The sequence below is a fragment of the Podarcis tiliguerta genome (assembly GCF_965153285.1).
Source record: "Podarcis tiliguerta genome assembly, chromosome: 9".
Classification (NCBI taxonomy): Eukaryota; Metazoa; Chordata; class Lepidosauria; order Squamata; family Lacertidae; genus Podarcis; species Podarcis tiliguerta.
This window is the reverse complement of record NC_139542.1, coordinates 30,328,244-30,343,898: the sequence shown is the minus strand read 5'-3', so window position 1 is coordinate 30,343,898 and position 15,655 is coordinate 30,328,244.

Below are 15,655 nucleotides of genomic sequence, written 5' to 3'. Positions count from 1 at the left end.
TATCTATCTATCTATCTATCTATCATCTATATATCTATCTATCATCTATCTATCATCTAACTATCTATCTATCATCTGTATCTATCATCTATCTATCTATCTATCATCTATCTATGTATCTGTCATCTATGACTTTGTAGTATGGCTTTGGCCTCCAGAGGTGGACCAGCCTACCAAGTCATCCACCCTTGCAGAGGCTGGGAGTCTCTGTAAGACTAAGTCAACAGCTCATCACCTAGTAAAGGAAGCAGCCCTAAAGCCAGCTGGCTACTCAGTCTAAGCATTAGGACTTGCTTCTTTTACAGACTAGTGCAGCAATCTCCATACACCACACATTGAACTACATATGGGAATGAAAGCACTTCAGTGAGCCCTGTAGGTAAAGAGATAACCTCAGAGGGTGCAAGAAGAAGAAAGTCATGTCTTAGTCATTGAGCTAAAGCAGGGATGGGGAACCTGTGGCTCTTCACTATTGGACTCCAGTTCCTGTCAGCTCCAGCTAGTATGGTCAGTGATCAAGGGTGATGGAAGCTGTTCCCCACCTCTGATCTCAAGCAAATGAGCAAGTGGTAGTTAAGAATAGAATACAGTGTGGAGGAAACAAGAAATCTCAGATGTTTGTAGACTGGGGGATCACCAAGTCAGTCTACTTCATTTCGGATTCTTTTATTTTGCGAGAGCTCTCTGTGCTGGCTTTGGGTCAAGTCCTTTGCCAGTCTCAGCTACCCCTAATTAGCTTTCAGTTGGCAGTACCGCTCCGAACTCCTGCTGGGGTCCAGTTAGCTCAACTAATTATGGGCTGTGCCTCCTAGGAGAACCTCAGAGAGTGGGACACAGCTTGAGCCTTCCAAGACGAGCCCCAAAGGGCTGTATGAGTGGTCACGTTTCAGAAGTAGCCAAAGGAAATAGCCATCTTTCCAGCTGGATTGAAATGATTACAAGGTAGTCGGTGGATAGGTTTCAAAATAGCACTGCCAACTGGCTGTTCTTCTGCAGCGGGCAGTGTATTTATTTGAGAAAAGCTGTAGAATAGCATGAAAGGACAGAAAAGAAACCAGAGCCTGCAGCAATTCATGTTCCCCCTATTGTTTATAGAAAACAGAGTCAGCAATCCTTCCCACTGGCTCAACTCTATACTTTTCCTGATACTAAGAATGCCTCGCCATCACTGAAGATGGAATAATACTCAGAAATCTCTAGGACAACAGATGCTTAACGTTAACTTGCATTTCAATCATGCACAAATCACAAGGAGATATAACTCTTTTTGTGCTGATTTCTTGCTTTGACTCGTCCTTTAAACTAGTAGTCCGGCATACTGCACAAAGTTTTTAGTCTACATAGTCTTCTCTTTTGGAAATTGTTATTTATTTAGGGTTTTATATGGAGATTAGTTCTGGATATCGTGCTTGTAGCTTGTTATCAAGACACGGAATCCCTTTACTCCATGAAAATATTTAATATTAGAGGAACAAGTGTAACAAAAGGAAATGGCTTAGCTATTGGCAAAAGCACTACTGAGCTATTTAGAAACATGTTTGCAATTAGTGCCACTTGGGGTATGTCTGTGCTGTAATTTAGCTTTCCTGTAGTTGGTGGGCAGCGCTAGTTCACAGCATTTGGTTCTGTGCTGAAAACAACCATCTGATTGTTTGCTCTTGCATATGGTTCCCCTCTTTAAATTTCTACCAATGACTGCACACATCTGGATTATATCCACAAAGGAAGCAGCTTTATACTTGGTCAGATTATTTGTCTGTCAATCCCAGTATTGTTTACCCTTACTGGTATCACCTAGATCCCAGGCAGAGGTCTCTTCTATCACCTGCTACCTGACCATGTAACTGGAGATGCGAAGGATTGAACTTGGGGCCATCTGCTCACAAAGCCATTTGGTCTACCACCAATGAGCTATGCCCTCAGTCAGTGGAATTTTCATCACTCCATCTTTAGACTTTCCTTGCTTCATTATAAGTAATTACCATGGGGAGAAGTTTGGCTGGTTTGTGCAATTACATAGAATTAAGTTATGCAATTATACCGCAACCCACAACTGTGGCTGAACCATCCTAGATTATTATAGTTGAGTTGGTTAGAGTATGGTGCTGATGACACCAAGGATGCAGGCTCAGTCCACAAAAGAGACAACTGCCTATTCTTACACTGCAGGTGGTTGGGTTAGAGAATCCTTAGGGTCCCTTCCAACTCTACAATTCTATGATTCTGTGATTTTATTCACTGCCCCCATGTCTGTATACTCCTATCAGACATTATTTGCAACCCCCTCCCAAGTTACTTCCCATAACTATGCTCCTTAAAAAAACCAACAACTCAAAATCAAATGTCTTGCACAACTTTTCATGTTTCAGGCTGAATTCATTTTATTCTGGAAAAGATTTCCAACTTCTGGGTCTTCTTTTGATTTTTATTTGCTGCTGTTACTTTATTTTATTTTTTCAGGGCATTCATTCAGGTTGGCACTGGTACCACAACATTTTCCACATTCAAAGGGTGGCTTGACATGCACGTACAAATGTTTCTTTTGTACATTTCTCCTTGTTATTGTGCCTCTGTTTGTATTGTGACCCAAAAGCGAAAGGATGATACCAGGGTTGAAAGAAGATAGAATGGATTATATCCAAATTATCATTCTCCGTATCCTGAAATGGTTCGAAATGGATCACATGCAGATGGAGAGCTGGGTTTGTTTTTGTCGATGACAACAATGAGTTTAACATTTAAAGGTGTAATGAGTTTAACATTTAAAGTAATGAATTTAATATTGAAAAATGCAGTGGAAATATTGTGACCTGCTTTAAAAATAAGCTTCCAATTAAAAAACAAAACAAAACAGCGTGTGGCATACCAACATTTCACAATAGCATTCCATGTCGGACACAGGGCTCTGATTCAGAATAACAAAAACATATATTTATGCTCCTTACATCTTCATAGTGTTAGCCTTTATAAAGCACATTGAAACACAGTTCCCTGCTAAAAGAATTCAACTCCTTACAGAGTTACAGTTCCCAGCAAGCCTTGACAAACTATAACAACTAGAATTCTTTGAGGGAGAGAGGAAATGTGCTTCAAATGTGCTTCAAGGGTATAGTACTGTACATAGCCCCAGTGGAGACAAAGGCTTGAACAAGATACACAAAAATGTATATCTTGTCATACAGAAATGCTTCTACAGGTGGGGCAGGTAACCTGTGGCACTGCAGATGTTGAACTCCAACTCCCATCAGCTCCAGCAGGGATCTCTAGTCAGAGATGATGGGAGTTGTAGTTCCATAACAGCTGAAGGCCCAAAAATTCTACAAAAATGGAGAATAATTTCCTTGTTGATAGGCTGTCCTTAATAGAAACCCAGTGGGTTTTAGGCCTTTTTAAAAGGCTTTTGACTGCACCTAGAGAAAGACGTCAACTTAACCAGAAAGAGAGCCCATTTGACCTAAAGGAATGTTACTTTCAGGTTTTATTGGCCCACCATGAGTCTTCCTCTTACCTCAGCAACAGAACCTGGGGGTAGTTTGATGGCTTCTTACATTGTGCTGCTTAAAGGCATCATTTAAAATGATTCATTCTTTTCTTATTGATTTAGGGATTGACCACAGCTTTGAAATTAGCCCCATATGTTTTGAAATCTGAGTCCGAAGACTGTTGAAGAGCCCTTGCAGCCTGTACATTGCATTGTTCACCTTTGGCATTTGGGGACCACCAGCTGTGGGAAAAATTTTTTTGACTGTTGCTTTGTGCTGAGACAAGGTGTTGCTGCAATATTCTAAGTTATGAGACTTGACGAAGAGTACTTTTCTGTTTGCAGGGATGTAGGTGGTTTTCAGATTTACATCAGCGCTGTCTATAAAAGGATTAACGAGCTTGTGGGACACACAGAGCGTGGGAAAGATAGATGAGCGCAGGATGCAGAATGCTTGTATTCTACCTATAACTGGCACTATAGAATTTTCTCGTTTGGAATAAGATGCACACAACATGCAAATGTGTATGAAAGCAAATGTTGTGCAGTGGTTTGTTGTGTACTAGGATCTGGAAGATGAGGTCCCAGGTTTAATCCCTGGCATTGGCAGTTAGGACTGGTAATGCCCCATGCCTGAAACCTTGGAGAGCCACTTCCGGTCAGTGTAGGCAAGACTAACTCAGTATAAGGCAGCTTCCTATGTTCCTATGTGATTGGCAGCCCTGGCTCCCCAGAGTTCCTGGTCACAAGGAACCTGATAGACTGTTCTGGCAAACATGCCTAAAGGTAAAGGTACCCCTGCCCGTACGGGCCAGTCTTGACAGACTCTAGGGTGGTGCGCCCATCTCACTCAAGAGGCCGGGGGCCAGCGCTGTCCGGAGACACTTCCGGGTCACGTGGCCAGCGTGACATCGCTGCTCTGGTGAGCCAGAGCCGCACACGGAACGCCGTTTACCTTCCCGCTAGTAAGCGGTCCCTATTTATCTACTTGGCCCCGGGGGTGCTTTCGAACTGCTAGGTTGGCAGGCTGGCAGGCGCTGGGACCGAGCAACGGGAGCGCACCCCGCCGCAGGGATTCAAACCCCCGACCTTTCAATCGGCAAGCCCTAGGCACTGAGGCTTTTACCCACAGCACCACCCGTGTCCCGGCAAACATGCCTACAAACACCTTTAAGACCCTTTGTACTAAACACATGAAGGTGGAGTCAGTGGACTCAGAGACATTGGAGGTATGTGTGTGTGGGGGGGGGACACTTCGGGGGTAGAGTGAGGGCATGGGCCAGCCCCCTTGTGCTAAAAGCATTGTTTTAATAGGGTGGGGGTTAACTTGGGTGGGTGTTGTTTTATTTGGCAGGTGAGGTTGCTTTAAATTGTTTTTAAATGTTATATGGTCATTTGGATTTTTGTATTTGTGTGCTGGGGGATTGTTTAGTGGCTTTTGTTGAGGAGTCTACTTTTTATTAGTTTTTATAATTAGTATTGTTAATTGTTTTTATTGCTTTTATTATGTATTTTGTGTTTTTATATTGTAGCTTACTTTGTGAAGCACCCTGAGACCTACAGGTATAGGGCGGTATACTACTACTACTATTACTACTAGCAAACCACCTCTTGAAACGTGAAAAATACTGGCAATGTAATCTTTGTCTGCTGAAAGATCTATATATAATCTCAAGTCCACACATACATGTGGGAGGGGTGTAGTTTAGCAAGAAGTTATCATTCATTAACCCATAGCTTTAAGCAAATATTAGCTTAATCATCCCAAGTTTTTCTGCATAAAACATTTAAGTCACCCATTAGCAATGCAATAGGCAAGGCTGCTGTTTTAATTAATCTCAATGGGGCAATGGGCTGAATATTTCAAGTTATGTGACAATTTAAAGCAAAACTCATTTATTTGGGTGGTGTTTTTTTTTAGCAAAACGTAATGTGAATTAGCAGCCTCCCATCATCTCTGCACTTTGCAAACATTCAGATCCTTGGAATTCTGTGCAAGTTTAACCTTACCCTCAGTGCAACCACTTCTTTTTATTAATGTTCCAATCAAGTCCCTTTTTGACATGCTTCCAGATCTGTGTCCCCCTTTTTATTGCAAAGTATTTGCTTTACGGTTGTCCAGCTTGGGAGAAGTCATATCAGGTGACAAGCTTTCATCTGGATATCATTTAATCAATATATCAGCACTAAGGATCTTGCCATGTTAAAAGCCAAAAGCTCCTTAGAACACTAGGAGCAGCATCACATAATTAGAATCACAAGTCATCATGTAAGTGGGTGTAGTCTCTGGTGAGCCCTTCAAATACCCATGATAGGAATTGTTGTTACACTGCTATGATGGTAACAAATTGTTAATCCGGCTGAATGCTCTGCTGCATTGATTCATGGTACACAGAATCTAGCCCCAGCATCTCCTCCTTCTGTAAAACTGGACCCAACTCTATCCCTTGCATAGGGGCAAGGTATCATTAGAGCTATGAAAATTTATCCTTACAAATTTCATCATAATGTTGTCCTTTTTGGATGATTTCTAATCCCCCTGGCATTATATTGCCACAGGTGCTGACGTGCTGTGATGTATGTTAACTTTTTCATTTGTGTCCCCAGACAGCGGCCCCAGACATGGGACATCTTCTTTTTTAAAGTAAGTCTGTAGCCCTCCTAGAAAGAAAGTTATGGACAAAATGTGCAGGTGCCCTTGTAAGATATTTCCGTGAAATTAGTCAAGGATAGAGGGTACAGGATCGCAGCCTAGGCTTTGGTTTAGGGCTAACATTGGAGAAACACATGGTTAGTATGCCTTTAAGAGCTGTGTGGCAGACAGAAATTCAACAGGCTTGGCCTTTTCTAATATGGAAATACAATTACAGAGAAAACTTGTTCACATTATTTCTATGCAGACATTTAATACAAATTTAATAAATCATAATCATAATCCACCCCACCAATTTCTTCCCATATACCAGGCATTCACATATCAGTTATTAAAGCAACAGAAACAAACCTAACCAGACAAGAAAGTTGTTGGAAAGGGGCTGTTGTTGCTGGAAGGAAAAATAATAGATCTTTACAAGGGACTGAATAATATTATTATTAATTCAACCATATACCATAATGAATTGCTATGTCCATTTAGATTTTTGAATCCATAGATAAATGTGGTCATTGCTGTAAATGTTTTACTAGCTGAGCAGAAATTCCTTGCAGAAGATTTTGAGCACAACGTTGTTATTATTTTCCCCCTTCCCTCTGCACATATGTTTAAATGATTATGTAAAAGGATTCCTGCAGTGTGTCTTCAGCTCCTTCAGAAGACGACTCACTTGATTCATTCGCAGAATATACAATCTGGCTTAATCGAACCTTACTGTTATGTATTTAATGTGGACTTTGACCAGCTCTTCAGGTACTAAATGGCTGGTTACTAATTGCTAACAGATAGACCCAAAATACAGTCATGGGGAATAGAAAGGTAAGTGGGAAAAAGATTTGGCAGTCACTAGTTTGGGAAGAATAGGAGTATCTGTTACTTCACTTGGTTAGGTGTGTACAAAAGAAAGATTCGAGCCCAGTTTTTGAGACTGCAAACCTCCTCCAAACCTCCTCAGCTCTACTGCAAAGAAGCTACCTGGGTACAAGTTGCACAGAATAACCGACGGGTGCCTGAAGACTGGGGCATGGCCTGCCACACCAATCCTAACATCCTACTTTACCTTTACTCTGCCCTATTGGCTCACATAAACAGGGCAATGGCAACCAACCTCCGAAATGCAATCTCCTGTTCAACATTTGTGATTAGGCTTCCTATTCACCTTCACAATTTGTAAAAAACAAACAAAGGCAGGGAAGCACCAGGAAAGCTATAGAGGGCACTTCAAGACTTCCATTATTTTGGGGTAGGATTCATTCACACACTGGCAAATTCAGAAAACACAGCTGTAGTCAACTGGGAAATCTTGCACAACAATTCCTCTTCCCCCAAAGTTCAGATTTTTGCAATGACGAAAGTGTTAGGAAAATGTGTGGGATCACACTTGTTTTGTCACAACTGCATCCAACCTCCTCACAGAAGACTTCATCCCTCACAAACACATCAGAATGAATGCCCATTAAAAAGCCAAGATGGACTAATTGTCCCCAACCAAATCGGGATGAAGTCTTCTGGAAGCACCCATAGTTTTACAGTTTCACTAAAACGATTTAGAGTGATGCAGTTGCCTTTCTGCCTCTCAGGTGCTCAAGTACTTGGAACAGAAAGGCGGGTTATGGTTAGTAAGACAGCAGGTTGTCTGGAGCCAAATACACAAACCTTCAGCAACAGGTTCCCCAGAATGAGGGAAAGCGTCTTATCTCTATTGCAAGCAGTGACACAGGATGGGTTGTCTCATATCGCCTACTCCTCAAGAGCATAGGAATACGGAGGTGTCCCCATCTGAGCAGCTTGCAGTTCCCTCTGTTCCAGCAAACGGACTCGAGTGGTGCAGAAATCAAAGCTAGAATTTTAAGATTCGAAATTTGAGAAACGGAGAGAACTGGAAATTGACATGTCCTTCCATCCCTGCATTCCAGATTACTTTTTGATATGGTGTGAAGGTAATGGGAGAATATTTCATGCCTCCAAATAGCCCTGCTGTTGCCTTCATGTTCTGCTTCTGGGCTTCCCACAGGCATCTGGTTAGAAAAGAGAGTAGATGGACCTTTGGCCTGCTTCTCTTGCGTTTTGATGTTCATTTAAATAACAGCGTGAATACTTCATTCTGAGTTGTCATAAGCATAGTATTCAAATGGGCAGCCCCTCCATACACAAAAGCCATGTTGTGATGACTTCCGTACATCAACCAATACCTTAAATGTCCTCATCTTAAAACATGCACTTATGCTAAGAAGGTAACCTGAAAGGACCACGACATCATTTCTCCTCAATATTAGGTTAAGGATGGCATTGCATTCAAAGGGAATTGAGTGCAAGAACCCACTAATTCACTGTTATACTGTTGCAGTTCTCAAAGGTGTATTCATACATTTCTTGTGAATATATTGGTCATGTGATACAGGAATATATGTAACACTCTGGAATTCCCAGTAGGATAATCCTGAAATGCTGCTTTAGTGGAGCCAAAAGAACTACCGACTCCTCACTAAAATATCAAAACACTTTGACACAGGAGTCTTTTTCAGAAGCTTTTATTGAGGGAGCTAGACATGATTGCCAAAGGAAATTAAATTTAATAACCACAGGTACCTGAAAATAACTTAAAATTGCCTAAATTATCACTAGTGGGATTCCTGCCTCCCTACAATACACATTTTCTTTCATTTTATGTTGGAAGGTTGTTTCATGTTGGATGTTAACATTTCCCTTGTTTGCTAAGGTTGTCGGATGTGTCACAGCTCCCCCCCCCCCAAAAAAAACCCCTCATTACATTCTGAAGAAGCAGGTCTCATTATGGCCAAGTGTAACAGTGGGATCATATTGGGGGCTTGAAATCCTGTCTTTAGTTCTGAATTAAGCAGTGTTCCACCCCAAGACACCAGCAATTACTGCTCTGTAATTTTCTTCCATCACCACGATCATTGGTATGTCCCTCCTTGTGGAACTTTTCACCAAAGACCGATGGAAAGTATTTCTTCTTTTCAGCTTGCCCTGCAGGCTATGCGTAAATCGCTACTCCTCCCTCTTTTGTAGCAATTTGTCCACAATTGGATTGTTTTGCACTCATTCCTCACAACCAGTGACATTTCCATTTGCAAATATAATTCTTAACCCTCTCTCTGCTTCACAGGAAGAGAATGGCTTTGCAGCACCTGATTTAATTACATTTTATCTATTCTTATTAGCTATTGGATCTTTAGGTAGCCATTTTGAACTAGGATTGCAACCTTCTTAACCTTGCAAGTTATGACTGGATCAGCCATTCGCTGCATCAGTTCCCGTTATTACAAGGTTCCCGTTATTACAAGTTAGCCAGATGCCTACTGGATCAGGTGCAAAATAGCTAACTTTGTTTGCCTATTCTGCAATATAACATTGGGAGCTGGGTTTGGTTGCATTTTAATCTGGTTGTAAGGTCCTTTAAATAGGTGACAGCTTGCAGCATCAAAGCAAATTAAGGGGAAGAAATGGAGGCAGTGAGAGATTTTACTTTCTTGGGCTCCATGATGACTGCAGATGGTGACAACAGCCACGAAATTAAAAGACGCCCGCTTCTTGGGAGAAAAGCAATGACAAACCTAGACAGCATCCTAAAAAGCAGAGACATCACCTTGCCAACAAAGGTCCGTATAGTTAAAGCTATGGTTTTCCCAGTAGTGATGTATGAAAGTGAGAGCTGGACCATAAAGAAGGCTGGTCGCTGAAGAATTGATGCTTTTGAATTATGGTGCTGGAGGAGAATCTTGAGAGTCCCATGGACTGCAAGAAGATCAAACCTATCCATTCTTCAGGAAATCAGCCCTGAGTGCTCACTGGAAGGACAGATCGTGAAGCTGAGGCTCCAGTACTTTGGCCACCTCATGAGAAGGGAAGACTCCCTGGAAAAGACCCTGATGTTGGGAAAGATGGAGGGCACAAGGAGAAGGGGACGACAGAGGACGAGATGGTTGGACAGTGTTCTCGAAGCTACCAGCATGAGTTTGACCGAACAGCGGGAGGCAGTGGAAGACAGGAGTGCCTGGCGTGCTCTGGTCCATGGGGTCACGAAGAGTCGGACATGACTAAACAAATGATTGGTGAGCAAGGTATAACCAATTGAGAATGGAGGAATTTCCCCTAAGCCGGCTTCTCAGGGTTATACCAAAATCTTCATTGGGCCATTTCACTTTTCCAAGGCTTCTTAGTTGGAGAGGTGGATGTGGCTCAGCCTGGCTTTCCTCAGCATGTTTCTGATGTGTGGGCTGTAGAAAGCTAGGAGGAGAACTGGATGCTGTTCCACGGCAGAATTACCCAGATATGGAAATGAGGAAGGCGAAGCAGTGGCGTAGCGTGGGTTGTCAGCACCCGAGCAAGGCAAGTAATTTGCGCCCCCTAGAGTGAGTGAGCCAGGTAGGGGCAGAGAGCTGCGAGTGCGAGCACCCCCCCCAGATGTTGCGCCCGGTGCGGCTGCCCCCCTGCACCCCCCATGCTACGCCACTGAGGCAAAGGGTCCCCATCCTCAGCTCATCCCACGAGGATTCTATGATTCTGTGATTAGATACTGCCAGAAATGGCAGGGAAGGAACTAATACAAATTAAGATGAAAGTTTAGCTTATTTCCTGTTCTGTTAATAATTAATAAAGTTGGTGTCCTCATTTAATCTAAAAATGTAGTGTATCATCTCTCCATTCCTGGGTCTTTGCTCAACAGAAACCGCTGCCCTTTGAGACAGCCAGTTTTTAAATTTTATTTCTTTTGGTAAACGTCAAGAACAGCTCGAAATGGTCATCCATAGCTCGCGAAAATTTACCACAGCTGTTGCAAAAAAAGCCTATTCCAGTTCCACAGGAAACCCACAAGACTGGCAACTTTTGCTTAACAACAAGTTCTTCCAAACAACTTGAAACTCGTGATTTCAGAAGAAGTGTAGAACAAAGCAGATGTGGGTTTTTTTTAAATCCATACAGCAGCCTTCACTGACCATGTTGGCAGGGGTTGATAAAAGCTGTAGTCCACATTGTGGTTCTTTATTGCACTGGTTTCATCAGTAACAGGTCCATTGGGCATACAATAGCTACGTAATGAAACATAATTTTTTTAAAGACTCTGGAAAATACAAAGCTTCTTGCAAATATTTATGTATACACACACACACACACACGTGTATATATATGTGTGTGTGTGTGTGTGTGCGTGCATGTGTGCGCGCACACCTAGGTGGGGCACACCTAGCTTGGGCAGCAGGTGTTTCCAATGCTGAATGGTTGCCCTGGGTCCTTGCTAGCTGTCAATCATGAGTTACCATATTTTTCCATGTATAAGACTAGGTTGTGTTCCCCCCAAAAAAACATTAGGTTTAAAATTGGGGCTCGTCTTATACATGGGTAGTGGTGAGGGGTGTTTTCTTAATTTGGAGTCCCCCAAAATAGGGGGCGTCTTATACATGGGGGCATCTTATACACAGAAAAATACAAGTATGTTTTTAAAAATCAAGTATGTTTTTACTTTTAATCTACAAATGTTTGCTTAACCTCTTCTCCTGTGTCCCTCCTGCGCTGGGCTCCTCTATACTGATGTTTTATTGTGGGTGTATTGCTGTTGACAAGATACCAGTGCGTTGGCGCTGGATTTATTCTGTTTTAGTTTCTTCTGTGATGCTTCCCCAATGCTATGGCAGTATTGCTGTCCAGAGGGACTGTAGCAAAACAAAAGCAGCAAAAAAACACACAAATCAGAACATTTGCAGGATACAAAGTTACAAAATTTCAGCAGGAAATTACAGGATATGTACAGGTTGGAAATGAGGCAGTATACAGTATATAGCATGGGTAGGCAAACGAAGGCCCGGGAGCCGGATCAAGCCCAATTGCCTTCTCAATCCGGCCCGCGGATGGTCCGGGAATCAGCATGTTTTTACACGAGTAGAATGTGTGCTTTTATTTAAAATCTCTGGGTTATTTGTGGGGCATAGGAATTCATTCATATTTTTTTTCCAGAATATAGTCCAGCCCCCCACAAGGTCTGAGAGACAGTGGACCGGCCCCCTGCTGAAAAAGTTTGCTGACCCCTGGTATATAGTATATAAAGCAGGATTGTGTATGACAGTCCCAGTAGCATCATGAGCACAAATCATCACACATGTGCAATAAAAAGGATATCCAGAAGGACTGCCCCTGCCTCATTTTTTTGCTGTTGTGCTGAGTCACTTACTATGTGTTGCTACCTAAGGGCACTTCCAAATTGCTGCCATTTTAAGGTGGCATTCAGTTATACTGGCAAATTCAGGTTGGGCAATTAATTAAGGCTGATTTGGAGTTCTTGCACAACAAACTTGTTTCCACCTCTCCCAATCAGACTTTTGCAATAAGGGAAGATGAACTAGAAAGTGTAGGACAACATTTGTTTGCTGCAACGTCCCCACAAGCAAAAAATGATAAATGTTCAATGAACAAGCTGTCTGGAAGCAACATCAATTTTAGTCTTTCCTCTGTGTCTCTGTGGGCCAATCAATGCAGTATGTTAAATGTGTCTTGCTTTTTACTTAAAAAACCAAAACCCAGGGGGATCCCATTCAATATGATGCCTGTGGCATGCAAATATGAGTTTTTTCCTCCACTCCCTCCTGTTGAACCAGTGCAGATCACACATCACAACTACTATTTTCCCCAAGATGGAAGTGCCCATTGGAACCAATGGTAGCTTCTGCCCCAGGACACTTACTTTGAAAGTGAAGGGGGAAAAAAATTAATGCATACACACATTTTTAATACTCTCTAGTTTAACCCTTTGTTCACAGCAGTGCCCGGCAGACCTCCCTTTTCTGTGACTATTCACAGTTGACGAAACCAGACATCTGTGTGCACCCATTGGTGCATAAACAGCTGCTGTATATACAGAATAACTTCTATCAATGGACTAGTATAGTTCAGGTCACACAAATGAAGGAGGGCTACAACAACCAGGGAAACAGGTGAGGAAGTTCTGGAAGGCAGAAGAGCTTCATGTATATTTTGGGATGTCTCCTTCTGTAGCAATGTCTGGATGGGGACAATTGCTTTCTCCACTAAAACCCCTGTTCATCCCTTTGCCTCCAAAACCGCTTCTCAGTCTCTCTCTCTCTCTCTCTCTCTCTCTCTCTCTCACACACACACACACACACTGTAATTTGAATAATTAACAAACTGACTGTATGCTGACATGCCTGATATTCACAGGATTTGATAGAGAAATTTGGTGGTGGTGGTCTTATTGCACCATTATTTTCTGTTGCATACATGTTGATGCTTGGTTGTAATCCCCACTTCCTACCTCAGCAGGCCTTGGTTGAGAAAGTGCAGCAGACTCAGTGTGAGTTCTTGAAGTGATATATCCGGACTGCACACTTTGTGAGGTGGTTCAGATATGCCTAAAACACTTATTGTAAGCAGGGAATCGTTTTCCTTAATGCCAAGGCTGTTTCAAGGAAGGTGATGAGGCCGAACAAAGGAGGTGTGAGATGAGAAATCTTGCTTGAACTGCAAATTCTGCAAAGGGCCAATGGCACTGGGAGTGTCTCAGCCCTTTCACACCTAATGGTAGATATTTGATTTTATATTTGCCACTTAAGCCACACTGTGGCTAAACGCCTTTTGAAAAAAGAGGACCACCCATAGCTTCTGAAAAGAAAAGGAAAGAACTTACGATCAACAGAGCTTTGTCAGCATTACATTTCCCATATATTTCCACCCGGCACTCAATTTTTGGCATCTTTTCCCATATATTTCATAAGGCTTCTCTGCTCTTGTTGGCTCTTAGGGGAATACCAAGTATTATGAATGAAAAACAAATGAATATGTTTTGAATTGCCCATGGAGAATGTGAAAGTTAGAACATATATAACCAGATGGTTAGAACTATGTTTATATTACTGTATTTCTTTATTCTAAAGCCTGGACTTTGAGCTGATGTACATGCTACTCTTGCCATGGGGCCATGGTGAGTTTTCCCTTTTCCCACTGAAACATTTACAACCTCTTGCTATATGGCTTGCAGGCACAATGTAATGTATATCCCTGTCCCCATTCCACATCTCTGGCCGCTAATGATGGGAATCAGCATACTCACTGTGTGATTTCTGTTCTCCCTAAAAAAGCTTATTCAGTGCATAATATTGGCCTCCACAATTCAGACCAGGAGAGGGAGGCCTTGACACAGGGATAACATTTTTGGTGCTATTACTTGTGGCAAGAGTAACATGTAGAGTGGATTTATGCACACATGAGTTTAAGAACTGCATGTCTGTTGCAAACACAATATATGATCTGTCTCCTTTGAGATCATTGGCTTCTGTGGAGCCAGAATATTTCCTCAATATATAGTGAATCAAAATTTCAGGCAAATAACTGTATGGGGAACATATGACAAAGTGAGATCTCAGACTCTTGATTCACTGAGGAATAATGCATATGAGCTACTTTGGGACTGGCATAGAAAATAATATACCTTACACAGCACTGAACCTGGAACACTGCATCCTCCAATCTGCCACTTTTACCTTAGTGTAGATAAGAGGTCCCGAACTAAGATTTCATCAAGATTTCATTGGTGAGATAAATAGTGGTACCTTGGTACTCAAATGCTTTGGTTTTCAAACGCCGAAAACCTGGAAGTAAGTGTTCCGGTTTTCAAACCTTTTTTGGAAGCCGAATGTCCGATGCGGTTGTTGGCTATTGTTTCCGGGGTTCCTGCACCAGTCAGAAGCTGTGCCTTGGTTTTCAAAAATTTTGGAAGTCAAACGGACTTCCGGAACGGATAAAGTTTGGCGCTTTTGTTTTTGCTATTTATTTTGCATTTTTGTTTTTGAGGTTTTTTCGGTTAATTTTTTTTGGTGACTGTGTGGAACCCAGTTTGTCACGGTCCACGGGTGATTGAAGTCCTGGCAGGGGACGTCAGGACCGGGGGCAAGATGGTGGGGTGGGAGCAGGAACAGGAGTCCAGAAGCCAGAAGTCAGGAAGCCATGAGTCCAAACGTCAGAAAGCCGGGAGTCAAGAAGCCAGGGGTCCGAGGGTCAGGAAGCAAGGAGTCACGAAGTCAGGGGTCCGAGGATCAAGAAGCAGGGAGTCAAGAAGCTGAGGTTCAAGGATTAGGAAGCAAGAAGCCAAATACAGCAAGGCAGGAAGTGTGTTGCTGTGGCAAAGAGTCAAAGGGAAATGCTGACCTTATATCCCTTCCCAGCTCCTGCCACCAGGTGCTGTGAGTTACCAATCAGCCTCACCTGTGAGGCCACGCCTTGCCTCTTCAGAACAAACTTAGGAAGGCCCCAGTCCTGTAAAGTCCTATTGGTCACAGGGCCTGGCTCCTGCACGCACACCTGACACAGTTCAGCTACTGATGGATTGATTGTGTGACTGTGGAAATGGATAAAAGCCACCCATCCAAAAATTGACTATCATCAGTGCAGGTAAGAATTTTTATTTTATTTTTATCATCTACAATACTGTCTTATTTATTTCATAGTACAGCACATTGATTATTGCTTTCATTATATGGATCAATGGTCTC